The 24,744-nt window shown below is 34.3% G+C and overlaps 1 long non-coding RNA gene across 2 annotated transcripts in view; it reads left to right on the forward strand.

The window, feature by feature from the left end:
* LOC150092855 (uncharacterized) overlaps positions 1-24,078 on the forward strand; it is a 647,058-nt gene extending 622,980 nt beyond the window's left edge. For both annotated transcript variants that reach the window (XR_016550493.1, XR_016550494.1), the window contains one exon: positions 23,562-24,078. This is a non-coding gene — a long non-coding RNA (uncharacterized LOC150092855). The remainder of the gene's footprint in view (positions 1-23,561) is intronic.
* Positions 24,079-24,744: the final 666 nt, after the last annotated feature.

Genomic DNA, 24,744 nt, shown 5'->3' on the forward strand with positions numbered 1-24,744 from the left:
GAAAGTGATGAAAAGATCGATAACTGCAGGAAACGGAAATGACTGGCGCACAGCCAAGATCATTTCACCAAATGATCACTAAACGCTCACAAGAAATTTTACTTTTCTACGGCTCTTTTAAGTTGGAGGAACTATTGAATTGTCTAGTTTTGGATAATGATGACTGTTTTCCCCAGTTTAGATAAATCATTCTTGACATGAGTTACATCCCTTTGGTATGTGCGGGGAGGAAATTCAGTGCGATAAAGTTATACGTTTGCAACATGCAATTAAAGGTCTGTTGAATTTTTTTTATTTACTTCTTTTATTCAACAGAATTTATATTGTGTTATAGACGAACTAAGTCGTACAGAAAAGCAAGTAGTAATATTGCCACTCTGGATGACCAAATGAATAATCTCCACTTTCCGCCCTACATGGGTCCAAACCTCAACATAGCATAATTTCTTTCGAATGTTTAATCGAAATGACGTTTCGCCCTACGGTATTCACTAACTACCAGTGTAGTTAGTGGATACCCTAGCGACCCGAGGTGTCTAGTAACTACATTGCTGATTAGTGAGCACCTCAGGTCGTAAAAATCATCCCTTCAGGTCTCCACTAATTACACTATAGTTAGTGGAGATCTGAAGTGACTTGAAAATTGTCATGTTTCGTATCCATAACAGAGTTCCCAGATTATGTAATATTTAGCCCACTTACGGTACTTATACACAATACGATTTACAACCTTTCACAGTGTGTGTGGGGGGGAAGCGTCATAAATATTTTCAAAAGAGAATGTAAGCAGTGCTATGGACAAACGTTTCGGCTTTTCCACATCTTTAAGTTCTTAAGGAAATGTTTGTTGCTCATAGACATTTTTTAAACTGTGTGCATTCACGCATGCGCACAGTTTAGAGAGAAAAAGGGTTTCACATTTGTAAATACCAATTTACATGTCATTTTCATCATGTCATCAGTGGGAATAAGACAAATTAAGCGCTCCTTCAGTTCGTATTTGGAATAACATATCGAAGAAAGCGCCCCCTTATCAGCATCCAGGAAACTAGATTTCTTCTTTCGTTCTAGATTTAAGTTTAATTATTTCAGGTTCATGCTATTAACCCCGTACAAATCCTAAAGGCCCTCAGTTTCACAATAGATGATTTTTTCACATCTCTAGTGGCCGCCCTAAATTCTTCCTAAAAATCCTTGGAGCATCGCAGAAGAGAAACAATTAGGTTAATTAATAGTGTGAAAGTTAGCATGGTTTTCGTATATTTATTTTCTCGTGATGACAATAAGATAAGCTTTGTCGAGACATTATATTATCTCGTAACATCAAATTACCTTTAAGCCCGATTAGTGAAGCTGCATTTTTATAATATGAATTGATTAATGACCCTTCTGTCAGTCGTACAGAGTGATGTACACATTTTACAGATATTTTTACGTCTATTTATTTCAATAGTTCCTGATCAAATATCAAAATCCGTTTTTTATTCTACAGAAGGGGAGAGTCTACTTTCAGAGAAGATAAATTACAACTGACTGGCTACTTCCATCCCGGTTCAGACTTTTGACCATCACAAGAATTGTAGTTTAAGCAAAACACTGATTAATAAATAGCATGATTTAGAGGAATGTTGAAAAAACTAACTATAATTTCATTCTGATTTTTTAGGTGATAGGATAAATGATACATTTTAATTAAATAACTATTAATAACTATTCTTCAATGGAATCTTTTCATTTTCTCGGACTTCAATAACAGATTTACCATCTGGTGTTGCATTCGTTAGCCCAAAACAACTTAATATCTGCTCTCCCTCTCATATAGACAAACAAAACGGAAACCTCATTATAGATTTCACAGCTTCTACCATATTAAACCCCATACAACACTGAACCATATCTTCCAGAACAACAGACGGGATATCAAGATGTATGTTAGATGTCTTTTAGGTTCAGATGGCAAGAATGTGTAGTTTAACAAATTAGCATGTTAATGATGGCATTAAGCTTGAATATAGTTTTATTTTTCTCACAAAATTTGAATTTATAAATAAATTCAAATTTTGTGAGAAAGTTGAAAACTTAATTGGGTTTGCTATTAGTTGCTTTAAATGGAAATCTTATGCAAAAATAATATTGGGCTCTCTCTAAGCCCACAGTATGACGTCGATTTTTTGCCATAAAAGATTATGATAACACCTTATTAACTAAATACCCGCTATTTGTTGTCATGTTGTTCAAAATCGCAAACATATTTAGTGCATAACTATATAAAAGAGAAAGTTTGAGTAAAATAATTAGACGAATAGCTAACATTCAGCTGAAATACTAAAAGGTTAGACCATCTTAATGCTATTTTAATGATCTCATTATTAAATCATATTTATAAATAAAACAGCTGCATTCAAAGATATCGTTCGTTTTCTTTTCCCCAGGAGAGTTTCGTAAGGAACAAGCTGTTCGTTACGAAATTGACGAAAAAAATAAGTACCTCTTTTTATCATCTTAGTGTTTCGCTGTAGAGATTAAAAGCCAGTATACCATCATTATCGTATTTGTTTTTCGCTATTCAGATAGATATGGGTAATCGCGTTTAGCGATCGCTGAATATGTGTGTGACATCGGAAGATAATGAAATAAAAAGGAAACATTAAACTGGGGTCTGATTTTCACTGACGTAAATTTCAAGGCACTCTGATCTATCACGTGGTAGTAAATTGAAATTAATATGTAGAAAAGCCAAGATATTTAAAATATCATTTGTGCTTCCTTATCACTGAGTCGTGATTATACTGCTAACAATATGAGAAAAATAATTCTAAATTTTCTTTTGCAAAGTACTAGACAGTGCAGCATATATTCAATACTTTTCACATTGTTTAGTATATTTTAAATGTGTATGCACGGGCTAGGTTTTCCTTTTATTATCTCGTATGGATCATCATCCTGTCTTCCAGCTTGAGTACGTAATAATATCGTTTTGTGCGTATTCCAAATACAGTATTTGAAATACAAAACTTTGTTGGTTTGAGTTAGCTGTTGTTATTTGAAATTGAATTAGGGTCAGAAGTAACGAAGGCTACGAAGCCAATGTCCTCTCTGTTAACGGCGTGCACTCTAGCTGTTTTTCGTGAGGAAAAACCTTAGTGTTCTGGAGGAGAAAATCCTTTATAGATTTCATATCGTCCATTAAGGGATTCCAGGTCTTTACGCCCAAAAGACCTCGCTATCGACTGTTCTACTGTGGCTCCACCACTTTGTGGTCATTTCAATGACGCAATGGACTTTATTGATTGGGAAGTACATTATATTTAACTTAGTTTTGGTTATTGCTTATACTTCCTCTTACTATTTTGACAAACAATTCGAAATGATAGGAATGATTTCACTATACAGAGGAATTTAAAGGAATTTTGAATTCAAAAATTCAACTAAACAGAATTGATTGTTACTGCCTTGAATAAGATTGTGCAATTCAGCTAGCAAACAACAAAGCGAAAAAAAATATCAACAGATTACTCTGCAAATATAGAGAGAAAAAAAAATATAATAGATAAAACTGAAATTGTTTTTGTATTTATTATTGCTCCATGATTTCAACAATTTTCCTACAAATCTGCTACGCGATTACTTTTTTGAATAAACCTAATCACTCTTAATATTTAAATCTATCATAAATAGATTTTCCAGACTGATTCCTATGCATGATCATGATAAAAATTCTGCATTTAAACAATACCTTTTAGCATCACTGAATATAATGCATTAATGTTAAATTTATTCAGCCTTGTATTCGCATGAAAGCCAGTGACAAAATAAATCTGTATAATCTATATATAATTTCAGAACGGCATCCCAAATGACCCGTTAAAAAATCGCGGAATACTCTATTTAATAACATTCACTAATCGACTAAAAAAATCCGAAAAGCATATCCTCGCATAATTTTCTTTACATGTAGATGGTAATTTACGAGTCTTTGCTTTTAAAATGTAACTGGAATTGATTTATTTAAATTGTACATTTGAAATTTCAACTCTTGAGTATATCTGAACTGTTTATTGTTATTAAGTGTTCTGATCATTTATAGTTCATTGCCTTGGAAATTTTAAATATTCTACAATTGAAATTGCTTCTGTATTACTTAACACTGTGATTGTTAAGTTTCTCCTTCATTTCGAAACGAATAATAGTAATGAAAAAGAACTGTTTATCAGTCAGTTTCAGGAAAAACAAATACCTGAAATAAAATTGCATTCTGAAGCAATTCAGGACTCTTATTGTGGTCAGAAATCAAATCAAAATTTCTCACATCACACTTTTTTTTCCTATAGATGAAAAATTTCCTATACATTTCATCTTCCACCGGAAATACTATTCCTCCACATTTTTGAGAACCTCTGAAACGCAAGCCACGATTTTACCAAATCAACTCTAAAATCGTAAATATTACAAAGTGCCTTCGTAGTTCAGTCCAATCGTGCTGTGTCGAAATACCCTGTACAGTATGCAAGGAGCATTTATATTACATTTATGAAATATTTTCCAATGAAGGTTAGCCAGTCTCTGCATGATGTGGCAAGATGTTTTTATTAATCCACTGTAGTGTTTCTTAGGTTTCTCACGCCATCGTGCTTCTTCCTTTTATTAGAGGATATTTCTAGAAAATTCCATTCCACATTATAAATTGCAAAAAGGGCAATTTGGTGTTCGTATTAGCAGTGACCATATTCGTTTAACTTTTAGAATAAAAACGCCATTTTTTTATATATTTTTAATGATTGGTTGGCGGAGTAGTTTTTTAATTTTTTATTCAAGATGCCATTCCCAAAGAACCTTGAGTTCTTAACCTTCCCCCTCCCCTAACCAAGCGGTCCCAAAAATCAAGGAACTGATAAGTACTGCACCGAGCTAATCCTGTCTCTCTGTGGGGATTTGACACCCAGCCTGCTGGTTGAAAAACACAAACAATATCTAATCGGCCAACTAATCCTTAAAAATATATTAAAAATGGCATTTTTATTCTAAAAGTTAAACGAATATGGTCACTGCTAATACGAACACCAAATTGCCCACTTTTCACAATTTATAATGTGGAATGGAATTTTCTAGAAATATCCACGAATAAAAGGAAGAGGCACGTGGCGTGAGAAACCTAAAAATACTATAATGGATTAATAAAAGCAGCCTGGAGAAGCTGCTTTTGTTATTGTGTTATTCTGAACTTTTTTTTTCCGAATTTGCTTTTAATTAAGAACGGCCAGTTCGGAAACAGTAACTCATCCCAAACGACGTACACAATCCTAATGTAACTTAGGCACTTCGATTGAATTTCGTATGTGCCTGAAGTCATTTTTTTAGTGAATTATTTTATGTACTTTCGTTCCGTGTTTGTTTAGAGTAAAGGTAGCGATTTAATAATGCAATATAATCGCTGCATCAGAAGATATTTATAGAGAAATTTGTTCACTACAGGAAAGAGTTATGTCGGCATGCTCTAAAGTAATCAATAAAAATGTAGTGCCGGCAACTCCCAGCTATTCCCACTTCCGTCGCTAGAAAAACGTTCTCTAAAATAATCTTAAACTAGTACTTGGGTATCATTAAGTATGAAATATTAGAGAAACAAAAGTGCATCCTCTCTCTCTCTCTCTCTCTCTCTCTTTCTTTGTAAAGTGCGACAATACTTACACTAAATATATATATTTACGTAAATTTTTCTTTAATTAATACTTAGTTTCACTGAAGAGATGTTTTAGTTTCTATATTCATATTAATCGATTGTATTAGAATTGTGCTTTGCTTCCTTCGTATATCTCTCCAGTTTTGAATCAGATTTACGCAGTTGCGGTATATGCACGATGAATGAGCATCCTACGCTTCTGTGTAGAAGTAATTAATACATATTTCTTCGTTATGTATTGTCATCTCAGTGATTCTGTAATGTTTCCGTAGCCTGTGAAACTTAATAGCTTCAGAAATTAATTGCTTCGTTTTTAGAAATTGGAACAAAAATCCTAGCTTGACATTTTGAGAAAGAATGGCATTTGTTACTACGGTGATGTAATGAGCATTTTAGAAGTAAATGAAGTTAAATAGCAGAAAGATTCGTGTATGGTTGTGAACTCTTAAAAGTAGTTTTATGGCAAAATATTAACGAGAAGCCTTCCTTATCTCTAGCACATGCGACATGTATGAAGGTGACGTTTGGTGGAAGTTAAAAGTCAATATTAATGGAATTTAACAAAGTATAAGGCCCACATTTAATAATATTTGTGGCCATCTAAAAGTAAATGCATCACGGATGGGTACGCAAGGAGAATTTATAAAATGTTCTGCTCCTTCATGATTATGCAACAATACTTCAATGCGACAGGAGATTATATATCGCCTCCTGAACAGATTTTATATCAAGCTTTTCCCTGATCTCAAGAAAGTGTTTTCTCTCACCGTTGCATATTAAACTGTCTCGTGAAAAACCTTCTTGATGCACACTGGAAGCAGAACGTAAGGAAGGTATATTCTTTAGACCTCATATTAAGGAAATATTACACAAATTAAGAATTCTAAAAAAAAAATCAGCTTCCCGTATACGGGGAGTAGGCGAGGCCATTTAGCCCTATCTAACTTTTGGAGACTGAGTGGGCAGTTCAACTGGTACCCAATCAGCGATAGATGGCCCGAGGGTATCTCTAATTAAGCGGTACACACAGTGAAGAGAGACGGCTCGAATGTGCCGCCATCTCGTGGTCCCTAACAAATTAAGAATTCCCTAACACAATATATTTAATGTCTGAAATAATGTGGGTTCTACGGTCGATTTTCTTGAGTTTACGGGACGAAAAATCCGAGTTTCCGGGAGGAAAAATCCGCTTGCCCGTGCCAGAGATCGACTAACTCGGGAACCGGTCGAAAAAAGGCTTAGAAAATTTTTTTCCTCTAGTCGGCGACTAGACTCGAAACCAAGTCTTCCTTCGTGCGGCCAAGCGCCGTGGTATGCAAACGCCACATCCACTGAACTACACAATTAAGAATTCAAAAAAAAAAAAAAAAAGCACTGAATTGGAAGCTGAGAATTATACAGAACTAATTGATTAGTTTATAACAAAGCAAGATAAGAACTTTCTTATAAACTGATTGATGTTAGGATGACTCACCTACTTTATTATTTCCTACAATTCTTTTTTGAAACCTTTGGTGAGATGAAAAGTTCCGGAAGGAATATGATGGTTATTGGTTGCTATGATGGTTATTGTAGTATGATTGGAAACTACTGCTTGTTTCTACAGAGAAAATACATATGAAAGTGCTTATTAAGAGGAAACGAAGTACTTACACCTGGCAAACAGAACCATATACTGCCGTAATAATAGCAACTGAATCTGGATCCATTTAGAATTTAGAATTGGATCCATGCATCCATGAAAGATGCATAAGCACCTTTGTAAGATACATTATGTGTTTCCCACCTTAGTTATTATAAACCCATAGTACATCAGTACCCTAAAAGGATTAAAGTGAGCACATTAACCACTTCGCTAACCAGACTAACCATTAAAATAAATTTATTTGTATATTAAAAGAAAGGGCATTCGATACTTAAATATGACTTTAGGTGATTCTTAAAAAAAAAAAAAGAATGGGAAATAATTTGTGATAGATGGGTAGTTCGATTATTCACTTCAAATCATTTTTCCAGATTTTGCAGATAAAATGGGTTCCAAGAAAATTCATCGAAAAACAGTTAATCGAAAGACAATTCATCAAAAAGGCAATTCGTCGAAAATTGTAACTAAAATTTCATTAAATTGATCCAGCCAAAGCGGAATTGCTAATATCATTTCGAAACTGTTTTTCGAAAATGTTATGATAAAAGTGATCCATTATTTAGAACAAAAAGTGAAGCGTGCAGACAGCTTCTTGCTGTCTGCATGGTTCAATTTTTGTAGCGGAATTAGTAGATGTTGTCGGTACAAGAAGTACCGACAACTTCTACTAATTCTGCTGAGTCAGAGAGTTATTGTAAGACATAATTTGGACACGTTATTTCTTTGTTGCCCCGAATATAGCTGACTAAAAACTGGAACGGTTTTCAGTGAGCTATATGTACCATTTTCTTGTGAAAGTTTCAAATAGCTAATCTGAGTAAAATTCACCCCATAATAATTGCTGTATTCAAGTTGCATATTATTACTAGTAATAACAATATTGGGCTTCCCTCATCCGCCACCGTACCTCGGGTGGCGGATAAGGGAAGGGATGAGGCCCCCCAAGGTTCCCCAATCACCAGGAATTGACGCTATAAAATCTTATGAATTAAAAATGGGTGGACAAGTACTCTTTAAAGCTCTAGCAGAAAGAATTACTCGATATATACAATTAAGGAAACCACCTACTGAATGGAAACATCAAAGAATATAATTCTACATAAAAAGGTAATAAAGAAGACATCAGTAACTATAGACCCATCTGTCTATTAGCACACACATATAAAATATTCGCCAGAGTCATCCTAAACAGAATACAAACCTCCATCCACGAATATAGCTGCAAAGAACAGGCCGGTTTCAAAAAAGGCTTTTCGATAATAGATCACATTCAAACTCAGCTAACAGAAAGATGCAGAGAATACCAGATTCCACTTTGTCTTCTTTTTATAGATTTTAAAAAGTATTTGACACTGTTGAACATAACGCAGTGTTCCAAGCTTTCATATCTCACTCACCCAAACTCTTAGAATCAATGCTGAATAACATAAGCCAAAACCAAACAATGATTGGAAATACACCCGGACAAAACAAGGTGGATGAAAAACAAATATTGTAATGATTATACAATCATTTTAGAATCCCACACCATTGAAAAAGTTGAAGATTACATCTACCTCGCCCAGTCCATAAAAATGAATAATGACATATCAAATGAAATAGCAAGGAGAAAAAGAGTTGCTTTGATAGCCTTCAACATAATAAAATCAACAATTACAACCAAAACATAGATATAGACATAAGAGCCCATCTTTTCAATAGTCACATCTTGCCAACATCAACTTATGGCAGTGAAACATGGAACACAACTTTAAAAGAAGAACAAAGCTTAATAACAACTCAACATGCAATAGAAAGAAGAATTTGCAATGTAAATAAAATATACCACCTAAGACACATAGAAATCAGGAATACGTCTGGACTCAAAGATGCAATAAAAGCAATCTACAACAGCAAACGTAGATGGTCAGGACATCTCGCCAGAATGAGAGACAGCAGATGGATAGTCAGAGTAACAAACTGGTATCCTAGAGATACCAAAAGGAAACCTGGAAGATCAACCTTAAGGTGGGAAGACCCAATGATTAAGAAAGTCGGAAGAAAATGGATAAAAAAACCCAAGACTGGAATAGCTGGACTCTTTACAACCTGCAGTCATGGAGAAATCCTGACTGAAATCACAGGTCCATCAAGGTAATCAAGGTAAACAATAATAATAACAATAATGGAGTCTGCGTAGGCTGGGCTTTTCCTCCCGGAAACAGGCAAATCAGTCCCATGAACAGACATGAAACAGTTATCGGACAAGAAAGACTTATCGGATAAGAAACCATATTGTTCTATAATTTTTCCCTATTAAAGTATCATTGCTTTCTCACTCTGCACGGTTCAGTATTTGTTCTAAATGAATCGCTTTTATCATAACAGTTTCGAAAAGTTAAAATTTTCGACGAATTGTCGTTCGATGAATTTTTCATTCGATTAATTGCCTTTTCGATGAACCGTCTTTCGATTAACTGTTTTTCGAAGAACTCTCCGGATACCGATAAAATGGGATAAAGAAAAACAGGGATGATGTAATATTTTAGTAAAGACGACAAATCCCAAATTTTATGAAAATTTCAGAGTTATGTGCTTACGCAATTTGCGAAACGCACTCAAAATCGAGTCTGTCAGTTTTTATTCATGAACTAATTTTTTATATGAATTACATCTTCAACGTGTCATTCTGGGCTGTGTGAATATTTGGAGTTTGTATTCATTCATATTTAGGTTGAATTCCAGCTGTGGTACAAGGAACCTTTACATTTAAGAGCTTTTAAAAAGATGAGTTAACCAGTCGCATACGAAGATCGCAGGATTTTTCCTTGTGGATATGTAAGGGAACGGATATACTTAATCTGAATATTTATAAACTTATATAGATAAACATATAGCTATAAACCAGTCAATAAAAGTGCAAAATTCAAATAAAGAGCGAGCTCTTCAGAATATGAAGGAAACATCATATATGCGTGAATGAGCATGATGCGTTTCATTGATTGAAGCATAATTGTTATAAAACAAATAATTTTATAATATTTTTTTTTCAAATGTCAAATAATACCTTATTATCTGTCAATTAAGTCATACATATACATACAATTTAATTATACATACCATTTATATAGCACATATAATACAGATATTTATATAATTTGTTATTACACAGGAAAAGATTACACGATTATCTATTTATCTATATAATTTTTTTCCGGTACAGAATGCTAGGAAAATATCTTATTTAAATTGCATAAATAATGATATTAACAATGTGTTTTACATTTTTCTTCACATTCATATTTACAATGATCCATTTAAATTTACAATGATTCACTTTTTATTAAATCGATTACAACATTTACTTGTTTCTTTGGATGGCATTTCTGATCTCTTCCTCGAAGCGTTGCATAGCTTATTTGGGGAAGATAATAGCTGGCGGTGGTTTCGTTGTTTTGTTTCAATACCCGTCTTAAGACAGGTGTTGATTTTACTGTTTGTAGGTACAGTACTTGCTTGGAAGACTGCTACTGCTTGTGCCCGATTTAAGTTTTTTTGCAAGTGGGATTGGATTTGGATATGGTGTGTTTGTGCCCTTGTGGTCGTGGTTTTTGAGAGGGGTTTGTTATACGTTTTGTCTGTGTGTGTGTGTGTGTGTGTGTGAGAGAGAGAGAGAGAGAGAGAGAGAAAGAAAGAGAAATTTCTCTAATTTTCATTCTCGCTATAATATTTATATAGCGCCTGGTTCAGCTCTCTGTAGGTCGCTAGGTTTCTGTCGTCGAACGGCAGTTTGTTTATCATGTCAGGTACGTAGAAGTTTCAGGTGGTTTTGCCGTAGTGATTGTTGTACTTATATGTTATGTAGTTTGTTTACTGTGGTCTTGTTATCTCGCATGTTGGATTGAAGTAATATTTTAACATGACTATGTAGTGGCGTAAGTGTTTCACCTTAAATATTTTGTGTTTCTGTAATAATCATCATCATCATCATCATCATCATCATGCATATCAAGGATTTAGCATGGTCTGTTCCGGCCTTAGAAGTCATCGTTGAATCTTTGTACTTTGTACTTTAAGAGGATGTCCTGGTTTTCTTTTTCCTAATGGCTTGTACTTTAAGGCTTGTTTTGCTAATCTTTCTGTTTTCATTCTTCGAACGTGTTCCATCCATTTATGTTTATATTTTTTAATTTTTTCTGTTACTGGTTCTTGGTTTAATTCTTTCATAATTTCTTCGTTTCTTTTGTGATCAAATAGGGTATACATAATAATAATAATATTAAATCTTTCTTCCTAGACTTCTCGATTATCTCAGTAAGTGTTGTTAGATACAAAAAGCGTACTTCATATTATATAGCTACGATCGATGATATTTATTTTATGTGATAAGTGAGTTAATTTATTTCCTATCCTTCCTAGTTAGTGCGATAATCAGGAGTGAAGCATGAAGGCACTGTGAAGTTTCGCCGTATTCCACTCATGGATAATTTCGAGTTAAATTACTGAAAACATAAATTGTAATTACGTGAAGCAGTTTCTTAAAATCTCCTGCACATAATCGTAAGCCAATGTTTATTTGTAATCATAAGTTTCACGCTTTCGCTTTTTTTGTTACAAAAAAGAAATGCGGAGTTTTAGATATGATTTTAATGCTACTGCAAGAGTAATCTTGACAAACATGCGATATTGCACATATTTTAATTATAAACTCATAATTGATGTTTGTGATCACACGCCAAACTCAATAAACAGTTAAGTGAAATTTCTCTTAGTAAAGAAGTTGCATTAATCCGATTGACAAATTTCCTTGTTACTATTTTCACGGAAGGACAGTAAGAGAAACAATGGCAAGCTTTACCATAATCCCGTCCATTGCAGTAGTGATCTCACCCAACATAAAGATTTCTCCAGAGATCTTCCATTAATGTAATTGCTGTGTTTTATGGCTATTCGTTGTATTTATGCAATATAGATCCTACTATAAAGCACCGTTATAGAGATTCACCGTAATAGGAACTTTTATTTTTATTTTCTTAATGTAGATTTCTGGTAATGAGTTGCAGTTGACCGAAATCCATTAGTAAACGGAATCAATGTGTTATTACTGTTCTCAAGATATCCCAATTACCAGCAAACCTGCTGTGATTTGTAGAGAAATACGTTACAATCAAAACGCGATTCCATTGGTTGCATTAAAAACTGATTGCCTTGACAACCGCACGTGCTGCCGTATTGCTAATACAAGTTTAATACAAATGTAGGTGCCACGAGATTTGTTAGCCAGTTACTGTATAGGATTAACTATTCTAGATATTTAAAAAAAAAGTAAAAAAATAATTTAATCTGGTTTTAAATACTGTATCTCGAATTAGCTATCTCGAGTAATCAAAATTAAAACTAGAAGTAATATTTGGTGATTTTAAATGTTCAGATAATTATTCTGAAATAATTACTATTCCACAGAGCTGTAGTTGCACGATTTAATCCAAATTGACAATCTGTATCAAATAAATAAATTATTATTTAGAACTTTAGATAGACAATTCAGTATTTCACAACAATAATCCACGGTTTTCGATTTTAAACTTAATTCTCTAAAACTAATCATTGAGTAGAATAGCAGCAGTGGTATCAACTGCTATTAAAAATGGGCTCTGGGCATTAAAACAAACAATAATTTAAAGTGTGCTCGACGTTACGTTGAAGTCTTTAATCATGACAGTGAAACGATTAAATTATCTAAATACCCTTCTCTGAGTTCCCATTAAAATCTTTTACCGCTCAGCATATTCGATTTGCTTAATCCACGATAAAAATTTGACACCACCTGGTGAAAGGAAGTGCTTTATAGCGTCAAAAGGCAATGAGTTTTCCGGGAAATAAATTGTTGGTGCCGACACGTACGGTACAGTGACAGCTGGTGATAAAAACCTGAACGAAAACAGTGGTCTGGCTCAGGGAACCCATAATGAATGTTCCTAGTACCCGTCGTGCATTATAAATGACCCTAATGTTCTAGCTCACTGCCACTAAGATTTCTTCTCATCTATCAAAATAAAGCCTGGCTATTAACTTTGCTTCTCTTTCCAAACTCACCAGAAGAGCTTGAATATAATTGGTGCCCAAAGGTATGATTGAGATGACAAAAGTGTACTGGCCATTTTTCTAATTCACTTAATAAATGAGGAATGGAAAAATAGCTTCAGAGTTATTCGGCTGTGGCCATTAATTTAATATAAGTATACGTTTTATCTGTTTTCGGGACAAATAACTAAGAAAAACATCTTTTGGAACTCTCCGTTTTCCAAACTTTAATGTTATTCATACACATTCATGCTACCCACACATTTATATTCAAACCGTTGTGGATTTCTCTGAATTGATCGGACGACATTTGGATTTGGTACGTAGTGAATGAATGCGATATGCAATAATTGAACATTAGATCCAGTGCATCAATTTCTGGTGAAATATACACTTAGATATATAATATGGCTACGTCCATTTCACACGCACAACCGTGGGATATACTGAGTTGTAAAAGAGTTTATAACTTTTATTATAACTCCCCATTATTATAAGCGGAAGTTATAATTATGTTACTGACAGTGAATTATTTGCACAAGAATTACACTTATGGCATTTAAAACGGAATACATAATAATATTGGATATTTACTCAGGTTGAGCATCATAAAAGTAGATATTAGAAAATTTCAATTAAACAGTTGTTTGTTTCATGTTCTCGGTATCCGCCGATATTTTTGAAAGAAGTAATTTTTTTCTTATGATTGAATTAAAACTCTGTCTATAATCTCGTGCCTTAAGTTAAAATCTTTTGTTATCCTTTTCGGATGTAATACTTGAGCAGCAATTAACACACTTTAGGTATCAATATTCTCCTTATCTTAAGTCATTTTCATTTCGGTACTTTTTTTTTGCAAATAACTGTCTTTTAAAATTTATGATTTAGTATATTGTGATATACGCTATCTACCAATAATTGTCCGGACCCTTTAGCAATTTACAATTGATACCAGCAGGCGAACCCCTAATATCGGGTATGTCCACCGTTGGCTTTGATCACCTCCTGCACCTTTTGAGGGAGGCTTTCCACCGTTGTGTAGCAGACATCAAGTGGAATTTGTTTCCATTCCTCCATCAAAGCAGCACTGAGTTCAGCGACAGATCGAAGACGTGCTACTCTGGACCTCAATCGCAGCTTCAATTCGTCTCACAAGTGTTCGATGGGGTTCAGGTCAGGACTCTGCACAGGCCAGGGCAGTCATTTAACATCATTCATCTCTTCATACCATTTCATAACAGCTGTGGCTTTGTGGCATAGGGCATTGTCGTCTTGATAGTAACACGGGTCCGTTCCATAAAAACTACACAGTGTAGCAACACCTGATTATCCAGAATATCAGGGTACTGAGGGAACCAGTGGTCTCATTCCAAACCAGCTGAATGCACCCCAAGTCATTACTACTCCACCATCAAACTGCGGAGGCCGCCTGGCGACCGCTTGTTACCACAGTGTGTTGTACTCACTGTGGTAACAAGCGGTCGCCAGGCGGCCTCCGCACTCACATCCTACTTAGACTGTAAACAGGTGAGTCTTGATTCATCGCTCAAGAGTTCCGTTTTCCACTGGTCAATTGTCCAGTTCACACGTCCTTTGCACAAGGCCAGACGAGCGATGTTGTGATGTTCGGCTTGTGTGCCGCTGTTCTTCCGTGGAAACTCAGTCAATGGAGTTCTCTTCGTACAGTATAAGTGCTCACCATGGTGTTACTGGAGCTCTGGAACTCATCATGGATGGCCGGTGCCTATTGAGCCCGTTTTTGCGTGTCACCCGTTTTAACACCCTCCTGCACCCTCGTCAGTGATTTTCGATGGCCGCCCTATATAGTGCAGGAAACTGCACTAGCGATGCCAGAACGTCTTCATTCGTTGATCACATCGCGAACCGTTGAATTTGGATGCTCCAGTTGAGTGGCAATGATACGTATGGACATGCTGCCAATGTGAGCGCCCACGATGATACCTCTCTCAAAGTCACTGAGTTCACGTCGTGTTGCCATACTACCTGTATTGAATTGCTGCGATGAAATACTGCTTCCTACATCTATACACCGGTTTTTATGTTATTAACAAACCTGGAATGTTCCATAACTTCAAATTACAGGGGTGTCCGGACAATTATTGTTAGATAGTGTATACAAAGATGTGAGAATAGCCATTTTTTACATCATTTATTAATATTTATGGTAATAATGCATTTAAAACCAACAAATGGAATATCACTATGTTATTTGTGTATCTAACACTTGAAATTACACCCATCCATATGTAAGTAGTTAAACGTTATGAAACAGTAGCAAACTCATAAAAACTGCATCCGAAGTATACAATTTGCAATGTGTAGCACTTAATTTATACACTTCGTTACTATCAATTTTTGGAATGAAACTTCGAATCTAGAAAACGAAAATTTTAGCTTACATAACTGTTGTAAATTTAAATGGAATTCATGAAAAAAAAATTTCAAATAGAGAAAGAGTGAGGGAGCGAAAGAGACGTTGGAAATATGCACACGGTTTGCTGAAAACAATGCATGTAGCCTCCACGTGCTTCGTAGAGTTTGTAAAATTCTACACTCAGAGATGCCATATGAGAATTACAAACTGTACTGTATATTTTGTATACAATTTCTGGTTAAATAGAAATAGAAAATTCTCATATAGAGTATTGGGTCATTTCTTTTACTTTACCTTTTAAACTCTGGTCATCTTTTATGAGGTAGCCATGGAATACTTTTAGTGCAATGGAAGATCCATGAGCAAAGGGAACTGCAAGGATTTTAGACGCATGGTGATATTCGCTTTTTCTCCCCTTTTTTTTATGAATCCTATTCACAAACGGCTGTGAAACTATCACACGTTAAAGAGTGAGATAAAATAAAAACAGATAAAAGTGAAATTCAAACCACCTAAAGACATTCAAAGCTATCCGCTATGCTAAGCAGACATTAAGATAAGTTTGCGTGCTCTGATGAAACCAGGTTTCTGTATTTTTATTAGGTTTCTGTCTTAATATTTGCCTAACTAGGGATAATGCTTCACTGACTTAATGTGTCGAGGCAAGTATTTGATTCTTAGAAATTCTGATCAAGGACGTTTACAGTGAACCCCGTAGTTAAAATGGGTAATTTATTGTATGTTTATTAGTTCAGTTTATTCAGGTTTCTGTTTATAGAGAAATAAAACCAAATTTGTGTCTGGAAAAGCTACAAATTCACTATAAGATGCATTTGTGGCTTGGCTTTTTCCATCAATGGAAACTTGAAATCAACCAATTTTTCGTTTCCGGTTTAAACGGGCAGAAATGCATTTTCTTAATGAAGGTCATAATCACCCCCACCCCCCATGTTCCTCACTACCGAGTAATCTGCACAAATTATTTGGATGAAAATTCTTAATATTGCATGAATGTGTTTCGGTGTCGTATGGAGATGGATTCTCTAATAATAATTAAAGAATCTTTATTAGTTAACATTCATTATTGAAAGTTATCACAGCTAAAAAATGTTACCATTTTACTTCCTTTTTTTGGTTTGGGAATGGACACACGTAATGTCCTATTCAGTACTCTTACACACTTCTTTGTTCAGAACGTCTTTTTAATTCAGGGAAAAAGAGTTTATGAAACGCATTAATATTTCAACTTAGTTGTATACTATTTTAATAATGGAATATTTAAATAATAATAAAAAAACAACTACCGCTTCATGGTTCATTCAGAAGAATTGTCAAGTTGCGTTTCGTCAGTGCGGCACAGCATCGACCTGATTTCTTAAGTCTCAATCTGAATCTTAAAGATTACTCATACAGGATCAACGTATAAAATATTGGTTATATAACTTTATAAAATATCTTAAATCTCAATATGAATCGTTCTTAAAGTGATTAATTTCGTGTCCAAATTTGATTACAGCCAACCAATCAATAAATAAAAAATCATCACTTTGGTAATCGTGCGATTATAGAAAGAGCTCTGAAGCCATTGCATTGGGTTGAAATGATCAATATTCCATCTTGTCTTGGATCAAGATCAAGCTAACGATGATTGCGGCTAACTAAAATATGAAAAATATATTCTTAGAAAGAATTCTCCGTATTGTTTCCTGAAGTTAACTCTCAATTTATTATTGTGGATGAGAGTACAATTTTTTCGAACTCCAAAGACGACAGAGCTCTTTTGTTTTCAACCAATTGTAAATGATATCCCATTTATTCTGCTTCTTGAGAGCATGTTTATACAACAGTTTTGTATCTTCTTTCTTTTTTTTTTTTTTATCTTAAATCAGAAACTGGATATTCTTCACGAACTCTTCTTGCTTATTTATGCCACAGTGGTTTATTTACTATTTAAACCACGTATTTTTATTTGCATATTATTTTACTATTTATTTACTAATTGAATCAATAGCTGTTAAACAGATAGTGCTTTGTGAGCGTGCCTCAAAAGTCAATATTCTTGTACTTTTTATTTAATAAAATTAGTGTTTTAAATTAATTTATTAAAAACATTATCAAATAAATTAAAATCTTGCTTGAATCAAGCTGAAGATTATTGTTATTATTATTATTATTATTATTATTATTATTATTAAAAATTAAGAGAGACCTCCAGGGAGTCAGAGAATCACACCAGCTATCATACTTATTCTTAAATTCATTCACACTGTTTCCGCTCACAATATCCAATGGCAATCCATTCCAATAACGCACCACCCTCTGAGAGAAAAATCTAGCCCTCAACACCCTTCTAGAGGCCTTCATTCTCAGCTTCCAAGGATGCCCTCTCGTCCTTTCCCCACGCTCCATAAATTGAAAAATTCCATCAGTTGAAATACTGTGTGATCCTTTCAGAAGTTTGTGGGTCTCAATCATATCTCCCCTCTTTCTCCTGTTTGCTAGTGTCTGCAGTCTACAAATTCTCAATCTGTCTTCATAATCAGTATTCCACAATCCTGATATCATTTTTAACACTCGCCTTTGTACTCTCTCCACTGTATCAGAATCGCAACGGAAACCAGAAGACCAGACCTGCATACAATAGTCCAAGTGAGGTCTTATCAATGTCTTTTAAAGAGGCAAATGACATCCTTATCTTTACATGTAAACGTTCGTTTCAGATTTGCAATTATCTTTTGAGTTGTATTTGTAATCTTTGCCATATGGCCCCTAAACTTCAACTTCCTATCTATTAACACTTCAAGATCTCTAGCCTCATCAGTTTCTTCTAGCCTTCTTTCACTTGTATTCAAGTGAAATCCCATTTCACTTGAATACAAGTGAAAACAACTTGTAACACAACATTTATCAATTTTTTATCATTTTATCAATCTTTTCTTATGAATTACCGTTTCTCATTTTCATTACTTCCTTCGTAGATTTTCTTTATCAACAGATTATCTCTTGTAGATATCCTTTATTATTTCTTTCGCCATCATGAGCTGTTTCTGGAAATTTTACCTTCACCATTGAACAAAATTTTTATCTCCTATTTCTTGCATGTAATTTTCGTGTCAGTGAATATTGCACGGTCTTTGGCGAAAATATTCTTTACAAGAGTGGAAACATATCACCAAACAAGTTTAAGCCACCTATTGAATATTCATAACTAGTTTCATCGTTGGCGCAACGATATTCCTGGCTACAAGGAAAACGTGAAACAGAATGCGGAAATAAAATTGATCAAATCGCGGAGTAATCATAGAACCCTGTGGCATGTCCTAGTATCGCCGCAAGAACAACAAAACAAACTGTTAAGATCCCGTGTGGTTATTTCTCAGCCTGAAGGCGAGGAAATGCAACAACCGAATGTGCCAACAACATCCTCTCCAGAGGGCATTATTCCAGCCTGGGGAGATAAACAACGGTAATCTATCACTGTTCTCTCGCTCTGGTAGTTGCGTCGTTCGCTTTGTCTGTGTCTCTTTGTCTCCCCGTGAAAATGTAGTAAACCCAAATCACCTATCCAGTCACTATCGCCCACTTTTTTTTTTTTATTCCTGGTCCTCAGACAATAACAATCCCGAGGGAATTGGGGTGGGGAGGTGCGGGGGAGATTTAAAGTGTGTATGATTCATCAAAGCTGGTGAATATGTAAACCTTACGGCTTTGTGCAGATGTATCGATTTTATAAATTTCGAAGAAAAAAATTGAAGTAGGCATATTAAATGCGCGCATCTGTTTAATCCAGTACAAAAAGTAACTTACTGAAATGAAGGCGAGATAGAGAGAGAGAGGAAGAGCGGAATAAAAGGGGAATGTATGAAAAGCGTGTCTGAAAACATCTTGAACGCATTGGTGGCATTTGCTCGAAAGAGGAACTTAAACTTAGAGAGAGCACGGAGGAACAAAATATGTACTAATATGTATTAGTGCATATTTTGTTCTATACAACTTATAGAGTTTCTATAAAATTTTTATAGAAAACATTTAATTGCGAAGTATAAGGAAATACACTTCTGAATAAATCATCATAATTTATTCATGTATGAATAGGGAAATATATACAGAAATAACTATATTAACTATAATTCGTGTCGATAAGGTCTGTTAAACGAAAGTGAGTCAGGTTGATCTGTTTTGTGCAAATGGTAAATCTCAGTTTTTGAGTCTCATCTTCAAAAAAGAAGTTTTCTTATGTATTGCCAAAACTGTTTTCTTGGTATTCCTCTGTCCTTTAGTTGGCCTGTGGATGTCTAATATTGTGCCCACCCACCTCGACTGATTTTTTTGAATCGTTTCTATTGGAGGGGAGGTCTTTGCTAGCTTTCTTCAAGAATTAACAATAATACGAATGCAATCTTGTCATGTGTATCCTAGTATGGATCGAAGGCATGTTGTCCCAAAGCTATTTCATGATATTAACTATTAATTAATCTTTAAGTAGGGATGTTCCATCTCTCGGCACCATATGTAAATATGACTTGACTGGTGAATTTGTACAGACGAAGTTTGGTGATAGAAGGGGATTATCAGATGTTAGATAGGCTTTTATGGAATGGAAGAGCTTCATGCTTTCTTTTCGTAGAGTATGGATCTGAAAATCTTTTAATGTGGTTATTTAGCTTAATTTTAAATTCGTAGTATTTTCATAAAACATAGAGTTTAGTGTAGTGGGTAGCAACGATACGCTTTAGTTAGAAAGATCTGAGCTCAACTCTAGTCAAGGAAAATATTATCAGGATTCAAATTTAAGATGAAGTAGTCGATCTCCTGCGGAAATCACGGAGATCGACTACTGGAAACTTTTCATCTTCTGGAAACTTATCTTCACTCCTGAAGAAGAGAACCATCGGATTTGTTGTAATAGATCAACTAGTCTGTTATTTGGTCGAGTTATCTTATATATCTTATATGTAAAGTAGAGTAGCTTTCTTTCTACGGTAAAAGTTAACAAAAATTAAAGAATAAAAAAAGGATACTCGCAAATACCAAAGGCAAAGCTTAGAGCATAAAATGTTTCATCCAGGAGAGATTGAAATTAACGACACAACGTATCGACCTCATGGCCTCAGTTTCTTCGGCTGTAACTGAAACAACTTCTGTTCCTTTTATAAAAGTAAAATGTGTGTTCTGTTAGACATAATTCGTAAATTGTAGTTATTTAATTGGCAGAGCAACTTTGACATACTGGGTTCATTTTCTTTATAGAATGCAATCCATTTAATGTCTCATTGCATTTTATATTTTTATGCAAGAGAGGAAGAATTAATCCTCCAAGAAGTAAATAAAAGACATATTCCCAGCTTACTATCTCCCTTTTATCTCGTATTCCGTCACATTTTTTTATTATTAAACAAATCAGTTCACTTGTTTTCTTTTGGTGTTCAAACCATTATACTTCATTCATTACGTTTAGATCACCTGATACTAAATTGAACCAGTAATGTATTAATTCTGTGATTTTATTTCGTTGAAATCCTTTTTAGGCTTTCATGATTCTCTTTTTAACTGAATTATTTATTAGTACATTGTCTGAATTGCTTTCCCATTCATTTTTTAATGATTTAGTATGCATTTTAAGTTTTTCACTTAATCTCACGTATATCATATTGTTACTAAACATAGTTTTTTTAATTCTTTTTATCTTTATTTTAATCTATAATATTTTTTAAGTATTTTAATATTCTAAATTTTAGTTATTGACAACATTTTAACGAAATATTTTCTCACAAAATGAATTAGTAATTTTTCTCTTAAATTTTCTAAATGATACGAAACAAGCCATTTTCTTTCGCTCTGATTTCTGCATGGTTGTTGTAAGTCTGCAGAAATTCTTGCTGACAAGCTGGGGGTAAGTGTTTTCCAATGCACCTTAATCAAATTGAACAAGTCAAGGGTTACACATTCACCATCTGATTCACTGTGGCAGGTTCTCTATTTTCTTGCATTCGTTAATGTGTGGCTAAGCAACGATATAATCTGGATACCACTGCTTTTTCTTAGTAAGATTTCGATACTACCCCTCTTTTATTAATCTTAATTTCCTCCCTTTTAATGCAAAATTAGGACCGGTTATATAAAATTATATAAATCTAAGAGATCGTTACTTAGGTTAATTTTTTTATCAAAATAAAAATTTATGAAATCAATAATTGTATCAACATAAGTATTCTGCTAAAATGGAGCAAGTTTACCTCCATTCGGGTTACTTAAATGTTATTTCCTTTACTTGCTTCCGACGTTTATGCACTTAGCGATTATCAACAATTTAGATTAGTCACTTAACTTTTATCAGCATCAAGAGGAGCCCTTTTAATTGATGCGATTCTCACTCAGTTTAGGCTCTACTTGTTCCACGTTTAACGTGTTTCTGCGTTAACAGCCTTACGTTTTTTCCCCCATTTTTTAAAGGAATGCTAGTTATTAGGCAAGTAATACATTTACTTCAGTTCATAATAAAATTGACGCAGCAATAAAGAGTACAACCAGGATATTTTCTCTCTCTGTAGGGAGGGCAAAGTTTCTATGTTGCAATGTGGTTAGTAGTCTCATCCCTTAGAAGTTCCTAAACTGTGAGCAGCTGTTAACGTTTGCAGAGATCTCGAAAACTGCATAGAAATTTACGTAGTTTGAGATTTTGTTTTCTTTAGAAAAGAAGTGAAACATCTATTAATTGTTATGTTGTTCAATAGAAAAATTAACAGATTCCAACTACTTGTACATTCTTTCAGTTAATAGTTTATTGACAGCAGGGGCGTTATTTCATTTGGATAAACATTACTTCCATTCCAACTTCTTCTTGGCCTTTGTGCTATCTGTTTTGTGAAGAGTATTCCTCTCTATATTATCTTTCACTACGGACAGTAAAATGCCTATAATTTCATATAATGAATATAATAAAAATGCATATAATTTCTCCTCCTGTACTTCTCTCATTTCAAAGGATGTCTTAAACGCTTCTACAATGTATTCTACATTTGTCTGCTCGTGTTGATAACTTGAAACGTGAATTAGAGATTCCATTCTTTCGGGTCATCGCTTGAGTTTGGATTTTTGCTCTGTATTTTATTGTGAATAAATAGGTTTTTAAATAGTAGAAAAATCACTTGGCGTTGAAGAACAACTTAGGTATATAGTATGCTTCGCTAGGCTATCATTTGAGAGTGGGAACACTCATTCGCACTTATGAAGACTTTTTTTTTTCGCAAATGTATTGGTCTATTGCATGGGTTAACAATCCTTCCACAAGATGCTGTGGGTTCGAATCCTAATGCGACCTAAATGTGAATGCATTTAGATCGCAGATGAATATCAGATCTCAGTGTGAGCCCACCATCCTGATATCTAATGGATGTCTGCAGTGGCATAAACTCCATCTCTAGGCCAGGCTTATTTTCAGATATCTAACTCCTGCCCACACATTAATGCTAATGTGCTAAGGTTTATGGCCTTTACTGCAATATCTGCAATATCATCAAAAGTTTCTCCAGCATTGTATTAAGTACCCTAAGTTAAAAATAAAATTATTTATAATTGAATCAACTTTATATGAATTAAAATATGCATATTATACATTTAATTATACATAAAAAGTGTATTTATATTTACTAAAACATCAAAAATTAAGTTTAATTATTTTTATTAATTACATAATTATTAAATAAAAATGAGATAAAGTAAAAACACAACTCTACGAGGAATGCAAGCTGACAAATTTTCCGAATCCCTTTTTCTAGATGGATATATCCTAACGTTATGAGAGCCGTCTTAGCGACCACCAAAGACACTCTTGTGTTTGCCCCGCTGCTGTTGAACAATTGCAGTTTGGATAACAATGGGGATTTTGAGAGGAGATGATGCATATCCGTGTAATTCCTGGAAGTGGTATGTACTTGAGCAAGAGAAAGGAAGACGCGCATCTGAAACCTCACCAAAACAATAATTATTATGAATTACTACTTTCTTATATTCGTAATGGTTTCCGGTAGACATGAAACCTTAGCCATTTCTTTCTAAAGTTGTTCTTCTTCTTCTCCTAGTTTTCTTTTTCTTTCGTTCCAAATAATTTTGACAAAAACCAAATTTTTGTAAATACGTTTCTTTATTTTTATTTTTGTAGTTTTCTTGCAAACAACGAATGCAGAAGGCAATCAGAAAGGGATGGTTTATTTCACGGCATCCCTATCAGAGGCGCAAGTCACGTCACATACTATAGTAGGCTCATGTTTCACCCTAAAAGCATCACGCACTCTAGAAAAGCTACGCGGTAAAAATAACAATTATATTTATCTTGATGTCACTTTCTCGTGTGACGTGCTGCATCGATATTTCTGTCGCTAGGACAGCATGAAACTTTGAGTATACAGAATGAAGAAAACATAAAGACCGCACGTTCTTTACGAGGCAAAAAAAAATCGACGGATGGAAGATTGGGAAAATGCATATTACAGAAATCCCTTTCAGGCCGAAATGTAACAACATAAGTACATAATGGATGTTAATAGCCAGTCCTGACGAATGAGCCACGTCCTATGAGACGAATTTCATTTGTGTTTAGCAGTTTAGATCCTAAAAGACTTGGGACTCGAAGTAAAAGTATTGAACGTTGTCTAGATAAGAATCTTTTGTCTTATTTCTAAGCTAAAAACAAACTTACCGAAACAAAAGTTCCAGGCTTTTAATACTTCCTCGCAATGATAAGACTGCGTCATAAAGAAGAAAACTTTACTTTTAGTAAATGCAAAATTTATAATTTGCCATTGGCTTAAAAATAAGACAAAAGAAAAGTCATCTGAACAGGTTTTCCTAAAATCTCGATTTGTTTTTCTCAACTAGAAAATGACTAATAACAGTCTCATGGCGCTGTCGACACACCGGACTGTGAAAAATTATGTACTACAGAAAAAGATTTAGTCTTTT

The sequence above is a fragment of the Typopeltis vanoorti genome, chromosome 25 (assembly GCF_054136105.1).
Source record: "Typopeltis vanoorti isolate ZY-2024b chromosome 25, IOZ_Tvanoo_1.0, whole genome shotgun sequence".
Lineage (NCBI taxonomy): Eukaryota > Metazoa > Arthropoda > Arachnida > Uropygi > Thelyphonidae > Typopeltis > Typopeltis vanoorti.